General features: G+C 43.5%; 1 long non-coding RNA gene across 1 annotated transcript; it reads right to left on the minus strand.

Moving 5' to 3' along the window:
• Positions 1-8336: 8336 nt before the first annotated feature.
• On the minus strand, positions 8337-9691 carry LOC114564742 (uncharacterized). Its single transcript, XR_003693825.1, has 3 exons — positions 9611-9691; positions 9469-9532; positions 8337-8686 (listed from the first exon to the last, which is right to left on the minus strand). It is a non-coding gene; the product is annotated as an uncharacterized LOC114564742 (long non-coding RNA).
• Positions 9692-14634: the final 4943 nt, after the last annotated feature.

A 14634-nucleotide genomic window follows, 5' to 3' on the forward strand; every position in this document is an offset into this window, starting at 1 on the left:
GCGGATCTCTTGGGGGAGGGAGTTCCAAAGCCTGGGTTAGGTTAGGGCTAACCCTTTAGAATGCTCTGTCCCCCAAACTGCGGAGGTTGAACTTTTGGATGGAGATGAGACCGGCTGAGGTGGATCTAAAGGAACGTGAGGGTTGGTACGGGGAGAGGAGGTCAGTGAGGTATGAGGGGACCAGATGGTGGAGGGCTTTGTAGGTGAGGACCAGGATTTAGTAGATGATCCGGTGGGAGATAGGAAGGCATTGGAGTTGTTTTAGGACTAGAGTGATGTGGTGCAAGGATTTGGAGCGGGTGATGAGTCGGGCGGCTGCGTTCTGGACCAGTTGGAGTCGGTTGATGTTGGTAGAGCTGATGGCGAGGAGAAGTGAGTTGCAGTAGTCCAGTCAGGAGGAGATGAAGGTGTGAATGAGTCTTTCAGCAGCGGTGGGTGTGAGAGAGGGTCTGATTTTGGTGATGTTGCGGAGGTGAAAGAAGGAGGTTTTAATGACTTGATGGATGTGAGGCTCAAGGGAAAGGGTGGAATCAAAGATAACGCCAAGGTTGCGGGCCTGGGGAGATGTGGAGACAATGGTGCCGTCGATGGTGACAGTGGGGTTATTGGTTTTGCTGAGTGTGGATTTGGAGCCTATGAGGAGGAATTCTGTTTTGTCGCTTTTTTTAGATTGAGGAAGTTGTTTTGCATTCAGGTTTTAATGGCTGACAGACAGGAGTCGATGTGGGAGAGACGAGGATTGTGGGGGGATTTGGTGCTGAGGTAGATCTGGGTTTCATTGGCATAGCAGTGGAAGTCCAGGTTGAAGTGGCAGAGTATCTGACCAAGAGGGAGGATGTAGATGATGAAGAGGAGGGGGCTGAGTACGGAGCCTTGGGGAACACCTTGAGTGACTGTGGCTGTGGCAGAGGTGTGGTTATGGAGAGAGATGAAGTGGGATCTGTTGGATAGGTAGGAGTCAGGTCGAGGAGGATGAGGATGTTGAGGGAACCGGTGTCAGCAGAGATGAGGTCATTGACGACTTTGAGGAGAGCGGTTTCTGTGCTGTGGAGGGTGCGAAAACCAGATTGGAGGGGTATGAATTGGTTATTGGCATCAAGATGGGTTTGTAGTTGTGCGGCGACTATACGTTCCAGGGTTTTAGACAGAAAGGGGAGGTTGGATATTGGGCGGTAGTTGTTGAGGGAGGAGGGATCCAGACCAGGTTTTTTAAGGATTGGAGTGACAGCGGCAGTTTTGAACTTCAGTAACCTTGTGTGGGTTACACTCTCCCCTCCAACCTTATGCAGGTCCCCGTGCATGGCTATGTTCAGACGGTCATCACCGGAGGGGACAAAACAGGGGAATGCTTTGACATATCACTCTCACTTATGATGTCATTCCACACAGTGGTCAGCCCTTGAAAGAATGACTTCACCACGGTAACTAAGGGAGTTCCCAATTCAGTGTAGTCCAGCCGCCTAGGTGGTTGACGATTCCTCTCAGATCTCCTTATCAGGTCATCAGTATCTGCTTGTTTCTCCAGCTCCTTAATCTCCTCTTCACCTTTCTTTTCAGAGACAGGTGTCTCATCACATCCTGGTATGTCGGAGAGGATTGGAAGTTGTTCAGGATAGTCCTCCTCCAAGCCTCCCGCAAGGTCATCATTGTCAGGCAAGTTCATCTCTCTTTCCACAGGTTCATTCCCGGGTAAGTTCAGATCCAGCATTACTCGGTTGACTGGAGGTGAGATATTCACATTAGCTGGGACACCATCAGTCACTTTGTTGGGTTTTGTCATCAGATCCTCTTCAGAATGGCTTGGACCATGGTGTCTTGGGACATCTCGCGAGACAATATATCTGGTTACCTCTGGAACTGGTTCTTTTTGGGACCATGTAACAGGAATGATATCATCCTCATCCGAGGACTGATCAACTTCGCTTGGGTCACTGCGAATGTTCTGGCGTGTCTTACGGCGCTCAAGTGGTTTGGTTCTTTTGTGGTTTTGTTCTTCTGGTGTTACTTGGAGGAACCCACATGGGAGCAAGAGGTCTCGATGCAGCGTACGCCAGGGGCCTTCTCCGGTCTCTGGTTTTACTGTATAGACAGGGAGGTCTCCAGCTTTCCTCACTACCACATGGACAGTGGATTCCCATTTATCAGTGAGCTTGTGCTTTCCACGAATGCGTACGTTCCTGACAAGTCTCCAATATCCAGAGCAGAAGGAGTCGCACACTTGTCAAACCTTGTTTTGTTCTTTTCAGCTACCTTGGCAGCACTCCTTGTAGCTATTTTGTAGCTCTCCTTGAGGCGGGATTTGAGGTGCTTTACGTACTGGGAATGTGACCTCGGTTGCTCTTCTTTGACAGGTAAGCCGAATGCAAGGTCGACCGGGAGGCATGGCTGGCGTCCGAACATTAGCTCATACGGTGTGAACCCAGTCACTTCACTTCTGGTACAATTGTACGCGTGGACCAAAGGCTTCACGAAGTCCTTCCAGTGTGACTTATCCTGGTTTTCCAGAGTGCCAAGCATGCCTAACAGAGTGCGGTTAAAACGTTCCACTGGGTTGCCCCTTGGGTGGTACGGCGTTGTTCGGATTTTCTGTATGCCTGCAACTTCACACAGTTGTTTGATTAGCCGCGACTCAAAATCAGGACCCGGTCGCTGTGTAGTTTCTCTGGAATACCATAATGGACGATGAAATTGTCCCATAAGCACTTTGCAACCGTTTGAGCCTTTTGGTTTGGTGTTGGGATGGCCACTGCATATTTTGTGAAGTGATCTGTGATCAAGAGAATGTCCTTTGTGTTACTTCTGTCCGGTTCAATGGACAAGAAGTCCATGCAGACCAGTTCAAGCGGTCTTGTTGTCAGGATGTTCACTAAAGGTGCTGCCTTCTCAGGTAAGGTTTTCCTGAGCACACACCTGTTACACATCTTGACTTTCCTCTCAATGTCAGAAGCCATCCTCGGCCAGTAGAATCTGGCTCTGGCCAAGTCCAGCGTGCGGTCTTTTCCCATATGACCCATGTTGTCATGCAGGCTAATTAAGACCATCTCACGAAGTTCTTCAGGTAAGACTAGCTGGTACTGTGTGTGGCCTTCTTCTTGGCGTTTTCTATAGAGGATGCCATTCCGCAGTTCAAGCCTGGTCAACTCTCTCAGCAACAGAGGTAGGTCTGGAAGCACAGCTCTCACAGTGGGCGGTGGTTTTTCGCCGCACTCAATCTGGGAGATGACATGTTTAATGCACTGGTCGGCTCTCTGTTTGTCTCTGAGATCTGCCTCTAATAAGTGTGGGACGATGGGAAGCCCTCCAAACTCATCTTCCTGCTCAAAGCTATCAGGTACAGCATCTCCAGAGATGGCAAGGCTCTCGACAAGGGAGATACTTCCATCTCTGCCCATTCCATCATTGGCGCAATAAATAAGTTGTCTCTCACAAATGGCACGAACAACCCCCTGATCCACAGCCTCAATGTTATCTGGATCTGATAGATGGTGTTGTGTGAAACGGCAGATCCTGTCCCACTCTTTTTGAGATGAGGAATCGTCACGCAGGTCACCATGGGGACGTTGCGTCAGCATCTCCATTCTTCTTCCCGGGGCAGTACTGGAGCTTGAAGGAGAAGGTAGAGAGAGCAGCTAACCACCTGTAGCTGGTTGCATCAAGTTTGGCTGAGGTAAGTATGTAGGTAAGGGGATTGCTGTCAGTGACTACTGTGAACTGATTGCCATAGAGGTAGTCACTGAACTTCTCTGTTACAGACCATTTCAGCGCTAAAAACTCGAGCTTGTGAGCTGGATAACGGGACTCACTACGTGATAACCCTCTGCTTGCGTAGGCGATAACACGCAGCTGTCCCTCCTGCTCCTGATATAAGGCCGCTCCGAGGCCGGTGGCACTTGCATACGTGTGCAGGATGTAAGGGAGTTCAGGATTTGCGAAGGCCAGAACTGGGGAAGTTGTCAACTTGCTGATGATCATCTTGAATGCCTGTTGGCAGGTGGGAGTGAAATGGTTCTTTGGGGTTGTAGTATTGGCCACTCCTAGGGTAGCCAGATGTTAAGTCATTCAGGGGTTTCATTATACTTGAATAGCCTTTAATGAACTTCCTATAATACCCACAGAATCCGAGGAAGGCTTTCAACTCTTTTAGATGCTGAGGGACTGGCCAGGTCTTTAGCGCTGCAATCTTTTCCGGGTCGGTCTCCACTCCTTGCTCTGAGACCACATGCCCCAAGTACCGGACTGAGGACTGAAAAAATCTACATTTTTCCGGGGACAGCTTGAGCCCATACTCCTTCAGGCGGTTGAGGACCTTGGTGAGTCTGGCTTCATGATCTTCTAAAGTTTTCGAGAAGACTATCAAGTCATCCAGGAAAACGACAACTTCCTTCAAGTTCATGTCTCCCATGCACTTTTCCATCAGTCTCTGGAAGGTACTTGCGGCGTTTGTCACTCCCTGAGGCATGCGATTAAACTCCCAGAAACCAAGTGGGCACACGAAGGCGGTCTTTGGCTTGTCAGCCTCGTCGACTTCAATCTGATAGTAGCCAGACTTTAAATCGAGGACGCTGAACCACTTAGAACCGGAGAGTGCTGTGAAAGTGTCATCCATCCTCGGAAGTGCATAGGCGTCTTTCACTGTCTGCAGGTTCAGTTTCCTGTAGTCAATACAGAGGCGTACCTGGCCATTCTTCTTCCTGACTACAATGATTGGAGAGGAGAATGGAGACTCACATTCACGGATCACCCCAGCACCGAGAAGCTCTTGATGTTGACGAACAGCTTCTACGTCGTGTGGGTGTATCGGCCGAGCTCTGAGTTTGAATGGTGTTTCATCGGACAGTTTGATGTGATGCTTGACTTTGTCTGTCCTTCCAAAATCAGTGTCGTTCTGGGCGAAGACCTCAGGCATGCTATTCAAATTTCGAGTAATTCTGTCTTTCCATTCTGGAGGGACCGGGGACTCACCAAAGTCAAAGGCTAGATCAGCCGCCTTGGAGCGTTCTGGTTCAGATGGGTTGGTCACGCTCTGTTTGTGAGACAGAATGGCCTGGATTGCACTGAGCTCAGCAATCACACTCTTAGCTGGGATAATAATGTCGTGTTCCGACTCGTTTACGACCACAACTGGTAGTCGGCCTGGTAGATCAACGAGACAAGGCTTTACTAGCAGCCCTCCAGGCAGAGAAGAGGATGAAGGGTACCCTATGACAGCAGACCTCTCAGTATGGAACTCTTTAACTGATGCCACTCCCTCCAGAACAACGGTTCCTCCAGCTGCAATGAGCTTTCGGTCTCTACTTGCATCCTCACCAGTCCGATGTTACCGTCATGACTTTGTTCCTGTCGCAGTTGAAGTACTTTCAGCACTGTCCTGTAGCCGTTTGAGACCGGATGGTAGCCTTCTGGGCTTTTCTCAATGCACATACCATACGCTACATTGAGTGTGTTTGTACCAATCAGTATCTGGTACCCTGAAGTACCGCTGTCTGGAACAACCAAGGCCAATGTTGGAACTTCATATTCAGCTCCAAGGAACTGTTCTGGGAAGGTGATTGTGACTTAAACATAACCAAGGTGGGCACAGATTGGCCGTTGGTCCCTTCAACTTCCAGAAGGTTATAGAGTGATTCAATCTGCTGTTCAGGTAGGTATTCCTCATAGAAAGACTTGGTGACTGTGGTTACTTGCGAACCTGTGTCAAGGAGACAGCTGAACTGTTTGCCCTGGATGGTAACTTGGCCTGTACTGTTCATGCCTATAAGTTCTTGTAGCTTGGTTCAAGGCAGCTCTGAACTTGGGCTTGGCATCACTTTTATTGTTATCAGGGCGTTGGTGAACTGCTCTAGTCTCAGTTTGCCCTGCAACTGAGACTCCATCTAAAAATCCCTTTTTTCTGGTGAGTATTCTTTAGCCTCCCAGAGGCGCCGTTTTTCTCTCAATTGATCTCTTTTTTCATTGACGAGAGTGGGGTTTGGATTGTTGCTGCAGGCTGAGGAGATGTGTCCGTCTTCACCGCATTTGAAACAATATCAAGGTCTCGGCTGGGTGCTTGACTTTGAGTCAATAGGCTTCCAGCTTGGTGCTCTAGGGTCAAGTTTAGATGCTGGCCCACCTGATGGATGCTCAGTGTTCCCCTTGGTCTTTGGGACCGTCTTGGCTTTCTTAGACATCAGCGTAGCGAGTTGGCTCTGCAGGGACGCCACCTGCTGCTTAAGCTCTGTCAATGGGTCGGAATCAGGCTGGAATGCGGCTTGTTGACTGAAGACACATGCACTTGCCATAGCCCGCTGCCGGTGTGAGCCAAGGTGCTTCTTCATACGTGTGGCTTTAGCTGCCTATCCTCCTCAGTGCGGATTAATAACAGGAGCTCTGAAAATGTTGGTGGGTGACTTTTCTTTTCTTCAAGGTTGAGATCAGAGAGCAAGGGGTTGTCCCAACACCCTCGACAAAACTCAGTGTCGAGAATGTGTGAATGTGTGTTTGAGAATGTGCCTATCTGCTTCTCCAGCAGCGGCTCCTCCTCTTTTAACCCCTTAACGCCGACTGTCGCTAATTTGCATCAAACCCCTTCCATTCCAACTGCAGGCGAGATAGCGTGTGTATTCCCCCCAATGCCGGTTTGTTTACATGCGATACATACCTAGGAAACTTTTGCATGCACTGGTGTCTCGTAGGATCGATCGGAGTGGGAGATACATCCAGTTCATGGAAGCAAAATTAACCCTAACCCTACCCCTAACCCTACCCTTACACCTAATCCTACCCCTAAACCTAACCCTAACCCTAAAGAAACTACTGTCAATGTTAGGGAGTAGGAGTGTTTTCTTTCTTGCCGTTGTCAAGATCCATGTATTTGTCATTTACAGTTTAGAAGTTCTAAGAACTTTGTGACATGAATGAAATCTGTGTTTTATTAATTTTACCATTTTGTAAAGAATTTTACCATAATGCCTGTTGTCGCTAATTTGCATCATACCTAAATTTATATTTATTCCATATGCTATAGAAAAATTAACAATCTCAACTTAATTTAGCATCAGCTTGGAGCCAGAAACACACATAATATTTTGTTTATATAATTGTGAATAAATTCAGGCGTCAAGGGGCTAACAGCAAGGTTCAGGGCGGCTTGAAGGCGGCAGAGGTAGGTAGAGGCCTTTTCACCAGGATCCTGAAAAGTATTCATGAACTGGGCGAAAAGCTCCTCGCCGTCCTCAACGGTTCCAAAGGCTGCGTCCAGCAGATTTCTGAAGATTAGACAGGGTGGGGTTTCTGAAGATTAGACAGGGTGGGGTCTTTCCAGAGAAGCTCAACATGTGAACGCCATGTGTCGTAGTCTGTCTCACTATTGGGTCTGGGGAGCTTGCCTGAGCATGAACGAAGCTTGATGGGAAAGTGTGAATGTGTGTTTAACTCATCTCTCCTTACAATGTGCTCAACAATGACCTTCTGAAATTCAGGTGGATTCAAGTCGCTTTCCACTACGGGCAGACTTCGCCTCACATCAGCTGGTGGGCATGGCTCAGCACCACTATGAATGAACTTTTCCAGGGAAGGATCTGGAAGCAGCTGGGGATGTGGGGGTTCAAATGTGTCAATGGGCTTGTCGAGTGGTCTGAGCTCGAACTCATTATCACCACTGCCATCAGTCTCAATTGTCTCACTGATCTCTGACATCATGTCTTTCAGCACCTCTTCGAAACCTTGTCTGCTCAGTTTCGCTAACTTCTTTATTTCATCAAGATAGGCTTTGGTAACATTGCAGCCGACTTTAGTGGTGTACACACTTGCCAGAGCTTGAACGTAGTATTTTACATCTGGACTGTCCTTAAGTTCATGCGTGTAGGGCAGAAGAGGGACTAAGGCTTCAACAGCAACACCATGATGATACTCAACAATCAGGTTTTTATAAAACTCTGAGTTACTGCCAGTAACTGGGACAAGTCTCATGGGGCCATACTTCTTAAGGAAGTCTATGATCTCCTCATCTTCTGGTGATTCAAGCAAACCACTCACCATTACTGCATTGGGGACTTTGATACCTGAGCTCACTATGAACTGCATCTTTAGTAAAGAGTGATCTATCAGATATCTAACAGATAACAAAGAACATACACACTTGAAAATAGTTTCGCACACTTGTAATGTGGTTCACTGCTAACACATAACCAGGCTCCTGGCTGGCTTGCCACTTGTAACCCTCTGCTGGTCTCGTAAGTATTCCTGACAACTAATTTGATTAGCTATGGATCAAACTGAACTAATATCAGAACTCTAGGTACGACTACGGAGCCTGAAATAATAAAATGTTAGCAGAAAACCGACAACACAACCCAGGTAAAGCTCGAGAGATGTATTACACAAATTAATGACAGTTATTTACATTCCCTGCCTATCTAAGCCGGCTTCCTGAGTGCACATTCGCACACTAAACCCAAAAATAAACAATTTCAACAAAAGAAAGAGTCCATTTGCGTGTGTTCTTCAAAGTATGTATGTTCGTTTCACTACCCGGGTAGATTTATGTATGTTCTTATCTGTATGTAAAGGAAGGCACAGGGTGATGATGATTCCAAAGACACCACGGCTGGCCACACCAGGCTCTTGGTCCGTTCACTCACTTCTGCGGTTGGCTCACCACTGACCACCAGGGTCAGATTCAGATGATCTATCCGTCTAAAAAAAAAATCTATACATACAGTACAGAATACACTAATTATTATTGCCTCATTTCAGTTCAAATCCAATCAAATGTCAAATAAATATACCCAATTGTACAGGATATAAATACTCTAATCATTATGTAAATGAATAGGTACACATCATACCACATAAGATAGGTCAGTTCCAATAAATAACAATCAATCAATCACGTACTTCCATCTCACAGCATAGAATGGAATTATGAAATTTCTGAACCCAGATATTTATGTTTTTTAACTTTCCTTCAATCTATTTATGCATCTTAATAATGTCTTAAACATCACATTTTAATATATTCATTCTTTTTAACAGTTAAGATGAACTTCTGTTCCCATATACATATCAAACATGTATATTGGCAATTAAATGAACTAAATCACCCTTATCTTACAGATAACAAACAAGAAAACAAATACTCCCTTAATCAGATGACTTATAGATCAACAAAACAGAGCATAAGGACACCGTTAACGTTGTGACTACTATCAAAGGTATGCTACAATAGTTACTAGTTTAGCTGAGCTAACAGCAGAGCTAAAATCAGGACAAATTCACATAGTGAATGCTAATGATTAGCACGCGGCTAGCGCGATTCTCGATCTTTTACGAGCATCTTAAACATCATAAAACAATCTGAATCTGTGTCTATATGGTATCAGATAGTAAGAATCAGGATCACAACTACGATTGGTTTTATAAGAACAGTATTTTTCACCATGCTGGAGCTAACAGTCGGCATAACACTCACATCCATATTAACGTTCTTACCGGAGGTATCTTTAGGGAGCTCGCAAAGTCGTGCAATTCATCCCTCTCTCTCACAGCTTTCAACCTAATGGATACATAGTATTTCAATATTTAGAACAAGATTTCTTTTCGAATTTCTATCTCTCAGAGGATATTTCCATACCAGTCCTTGATGCGTTCGGACAACGTCTTCACCAGAAGAAGAATTGTGTTTTTTTTCAAAACTCCCGGAAGTGTACGCACCACCCCCTGGTGGATTAGAGGGTTTGAACTTCAGTAACCTTATGTGGGTTACAGTAATCTTACAGCAAAGCAGAATTATCAAATTTTGACTTTTGACATTACAGCTATGAACAGGAAGCACATGCAAACCAAACAGATGGCAGCTTTGATAGTAACATACACGTTTAACTTAATTTAACTACAATTTCCCTGAAATGATCACTTTAGATCCGAAGTTTCCCTTTCACACACGTAGCACACGACAGGAGATCTTCTGTGTCAGACGTGTCTCACTTACTGGAAATACTCTACTATTTGTAGTCAGGAGCTGGCAGAGTATAGTCTGTTTATTGGCATGTCTAACTGATTCAGACATTTGCGTTCTCACATACAGCTTCTCTGCAGTGCATGTGTGAAAGAGGCTTAAGATTCAGAAATCCCAGATCTAGCTTTTTCCCAACATCTAATGCATTTATTTTCTTCAGCCTAAAGTGTGTATTTAATCACAAAATTGAATGGAAAAACATTTAAACTTGTTTGAGATACCCTGCAGACAGACAATGAATAAAAGAATAAATGCCTTCCAATAAAATTGGATTGTCAGGAGGATACGAGTAAGATTGGTTCTATTTATTGTATTGTTCTATCTCTGACTTTGTAACAATCTGTAAGGGAAATAAATCAAATCTCAATGGACGTGAATACAGTAAATATGTTCAATGTGTACAGAGGCGGATTTCAGTTAAAAATGTGAATTCTGTTGGACACACTGTGGCTATGAGACGGGCGTTGGCTTCTTCCATCTCCACAGGCCAAGAATTGTTTTGGTATCTAGATTATTCTAATATTTGCAATAATGGTGCAGCCACAAACTGTGTATGAAGATGGATGCTGTCATAATGCAAACACTACTACCACCAAACATTGTACTACTGCTGTGACTAATAAGCACTTCTATATCACTTTATAGTCTATCCATATACTCAAGCTGCTGTTATCTCTAGTCTTGGTTTGTAATCATTTTAATACTATGTACTGGAATCTGTCAAATTGAATTGAGAAACGCACGGCTCTCTGTGTGGTTGAGGTAAATAAAAGTATTACTCACATTTCTATACTTGATAAACATAATCCATTGACATAACCTTTCTCCTAGTGTCGCTCCACAACGCTGCTGAGGAGGGTCTGGCTAGTCCACACAACATTCCTGGATGGGAGCCAGTTTGTGATAAACCAATCACAATCCTCTTGGGCAGCGCTAAGCGCCGGACGGAGCCACGGCGCCTCTGCAAAATAGTCTCAGGAAGGAACTTGTTTTGGTGGAACGTGTACGTTCAAAAGTAGTTTTACTTGTGCAACAGAAAACTCCGATTGGACAGATAGTCTAGCTAGCTGTCTGGATTTACCCTGCAGAGATCTGAGGAGCAGTTAACCATAGTCCTCACAAATCCACCGGAGGTTAGAACACCAACACAAAGAAAGAGGAAGGGGACGGACATCCGGCCGTAAAGAGGGACCTCCGGTGGAATTTACAGCGGCAACGGACCAATCCTGGAAGTGGAAGGTCGTGGATATAGACTACCTTTCCCCTAAAGCAAACCTAAAGCTCATTCTTATCTTAACCCTAAAGCCAAGTCTTGTTGGTAGATATAAAAGAGGCCCGTGTTTAATGATGTTAACACAGCCAAGCAATAACCCCACCATTGTTATATGATGTAATGCAGTGCAATACATTCACTTTCCAATCAAGAGTGAATTGGTCTCATGGTGGCTACATAAACTAATGTGTTCGGAGACCAACAGCAGCAACCGAGGACAGGTCACCTGACATCTCACAGTCCTTTGTGTTTCAGCAGCCTGCTATCTGCAAGGCAGTCTGGATGTCCCTATTACCCAGCTAATTCATGTTGCACAAATATGCAGTTAGTATGTATTTATTACAATAAATAATATATATGAATATAAATGACATGAATTAAATCATAAATAATTAATCATAAACTTATATGCAAGTTTCTAAAATTTGTATAAGAGTTTTAAAAATGACCATATTGGAGTAAATTTAAATATATATGAAAAGGAATTCATTAAAAAAAATGTTTCTTTTTCTTGTTTTTCTCTTTTCCAAGTGAAGAAATGGATCTGCCAGTGGCATTTGATTCTAACACAGGTCATCATGTGGCACTTTGTTAAATAAAATAGATTGGAGTAATTCATAATAAAAGTCACAAGAGGCAAATACACTTCGTGGCCATTGCTATTTTTTTTAAAAATAAATAAAAAATAAAGTATTCCATTGTTCATTATTTTACAATTATTATTATGGATACCTCATTATTATGTAGTCCAGTACAAAAACACCTTTAACTATAACTAACTAACTAAAAAACATTGAATTTACACATTCCTAACAATGTCAACAAAAACTGAAAATGATATACTTCATAAAAGGTTAAACTCATAGCACAGCCATTTTATTGAATTGCAATAGTCTGTACCTAATAAAGTGGCCACTGAGTTTTAGAAAAGATATAATATAGTCTTATAGTAGCTGAGCCCACTCCACTATATCTCATACTTTAATGCCTTTCCTTTCATGTGAGCTTGCTTCTAATTGAGCAGGGTGATTCTTTTTTTTTTTTTATCTGGACCAAATCTACCACCCTGTACTACCTTCAGAGAGAGAATTCCAGCAGGTTTTCAGTACCCATGTGACTCATCCAATGAAACTTTGATATGATTAACTCATTCGTCATGATGTCATGGAGTTGGCCACCGAATTTATACACCTTAAGAGCATGGGCTCAATAAAAATCCACAGGCTACACCATGTTACACACACACATACACACACACACACACACACACACACACACATAGACGGACCACACACACACACACACACACGGAAGCACATGATGATGTCATCCTGCACACTTAATTTCCAGTGGCTTTAAATCCACTCCAGGCCAAGTGGAAATGACTGTGAACATGGAGGAGCCTAAGTGGCTTTGTCAAATTGGAGCAGGGAGCAATATGAGCAGAACAACACTCCACTCAACAATACACGGCACTCCAGAATTACTACAGTCATGTGCCTGTAAAAAGCCACTAGATATTACCTGCTTATTTCAGTGTGTCTGCTAGGTGACAGATAGCGGGAGTTATTAGATGTCTGTGGAACCTCCGGGGCTCATTAAGGAACCAGAGGTTGGGTAGTTTACTGTATGGAGGGAATTCAAATCCCTTATTTAATAAAGACATTCTTCAAATTTGGATTAGTTTGTATAAGCATTCACATTTTTAAAAGTGAATATTTAAATGTTCATCTTCCGCCCGTTTAAAGTTATTCAGATAGCACTTCTACTTGACTGAGGGTGTATGGCTAGATTTGATAAATGTACAGAGACAAAAGCAAAAAGTAAAGAGCTTATAATATCTTGAGGTGAATTCAGTACATCTTATGTCTCAGCCTGGTCTAAATATTTGAATGTTTGTTGGTATTTTAATATCAAAGTCAGTCTCAGAAGCTTTATTTTTATGTTATTTTATTTCCTCAAATGAAGACATCCAACAAGTTGCAACTGTGTGACAAGCTACAGCTGTGTTTTTATTGCTATTTATGTAGAATACAAATGGTAAAATATGAACACGCCTTGCATAATTAGGTTAAATAATAGGCAATATTTTAGTGTTGAGAAGATTTAAATATTTCTTCAGAAACATTGGCAAACATGAAGTCATTGAGGTGTCCATCCGTGTTTTTCCCTAAATAACATTCTTTTAGAAACATCATAAGGATCTTTGCTCTTCAATCATTTGTCATAGGGAATTTAAAAACCAAAAACACAAGAAGAAATTCATGAAGGCACCTGTAAATGTCCCCTTGATTCAAATGTTTCTGTCATATTCCTCTCTGTCTTCAACATATTATCTTCATTCATGAGATGATATTATTGAGTGATGCAAACAATCTAATCACGTGTGTTTATTGGAGAAGAAAAGGGCAAAATGCATATATCTCCACTTTAGCAAAGCACATAAAAAAGTGGGTCATGCAATCACGCCACTCAATCCAGTGCTTCACCGAGAAGGCCTGATTTAATACGTTCTGTTGGTTATCGACAGAATGTAATATGATCATCAGAAATTCTACGTGGTGCAACGTCTGCGAAATCTCATTACTGTCTCGTGTTTCACTCGGCCTCCCCCCCCTCCCTGCTGGAGCACCAAGGCAAAAGGGTAATGCCAATAAGAATGAGATAAATTGGCAGCAAAAAAGAAAAAAATCTATGCATCCATTAACCCTGCCGAGGAAGGGTTGGGTGGTTTACATTTATTTACTTATTTTCTGAGTCAAGTGTGGGTGCTGAGCCAGACTGCAGGGTCGTTATCCATATGCTGCCCGAGCTCATTTCTCTCAGCTCGGCCAGACGAGCTGCATCCTCCTCGCTGCCCCATGACCCCGTGGACATCAAACTATGTCTACTTACAGGCTGTTGAACCTGTTTTGTAATTGTTATTATTATTGTCATTATATTACTTTAACATACTTTCTTTTCCTCATTTACTATACTATGGTCGAGGTCGCCCATCACTGTATATCACAATCAACTTTATGAATAGATAGATATAAATGGATGGATGGATGGATAGATGGATATATAGCTAGATAGATAGATGGATATATATATATATATATATGGATAGATAGATGGATTAATAGATATACTGTGTATATATATATAGATGGACGGACAGAAGGACGGACAGATGGATGGATGAATGGATAGATGATCCATGATATAGACATTCCATTGATCCTGATACTAATTTTGTCTTTTTCTTCAGACCAGTGATTTAGTGTGAAAAGTAGAATAAGATTAATGTTCAAGCATCCAATAGCCAAGAGGTCAAAGGTCAGAGCCACAGCGCCCAGGCAATAGATGGAACAAATCCTCTGTC

Source organism: Perca flavescens, chromosome 12, assembly GCF_004354835.1.
Source record: "Perca flavescens isolate YP-PL-M2 chromosome 12, PFLA_1.0, whole genome shotgun sequence".
NCBI classification, from domain to species: domain Eukaryota; kingdom Metazoa; phylum Chordata; class Actinopteri; order Perciformes; family Percidae; genus Perca; species Perca flavescens.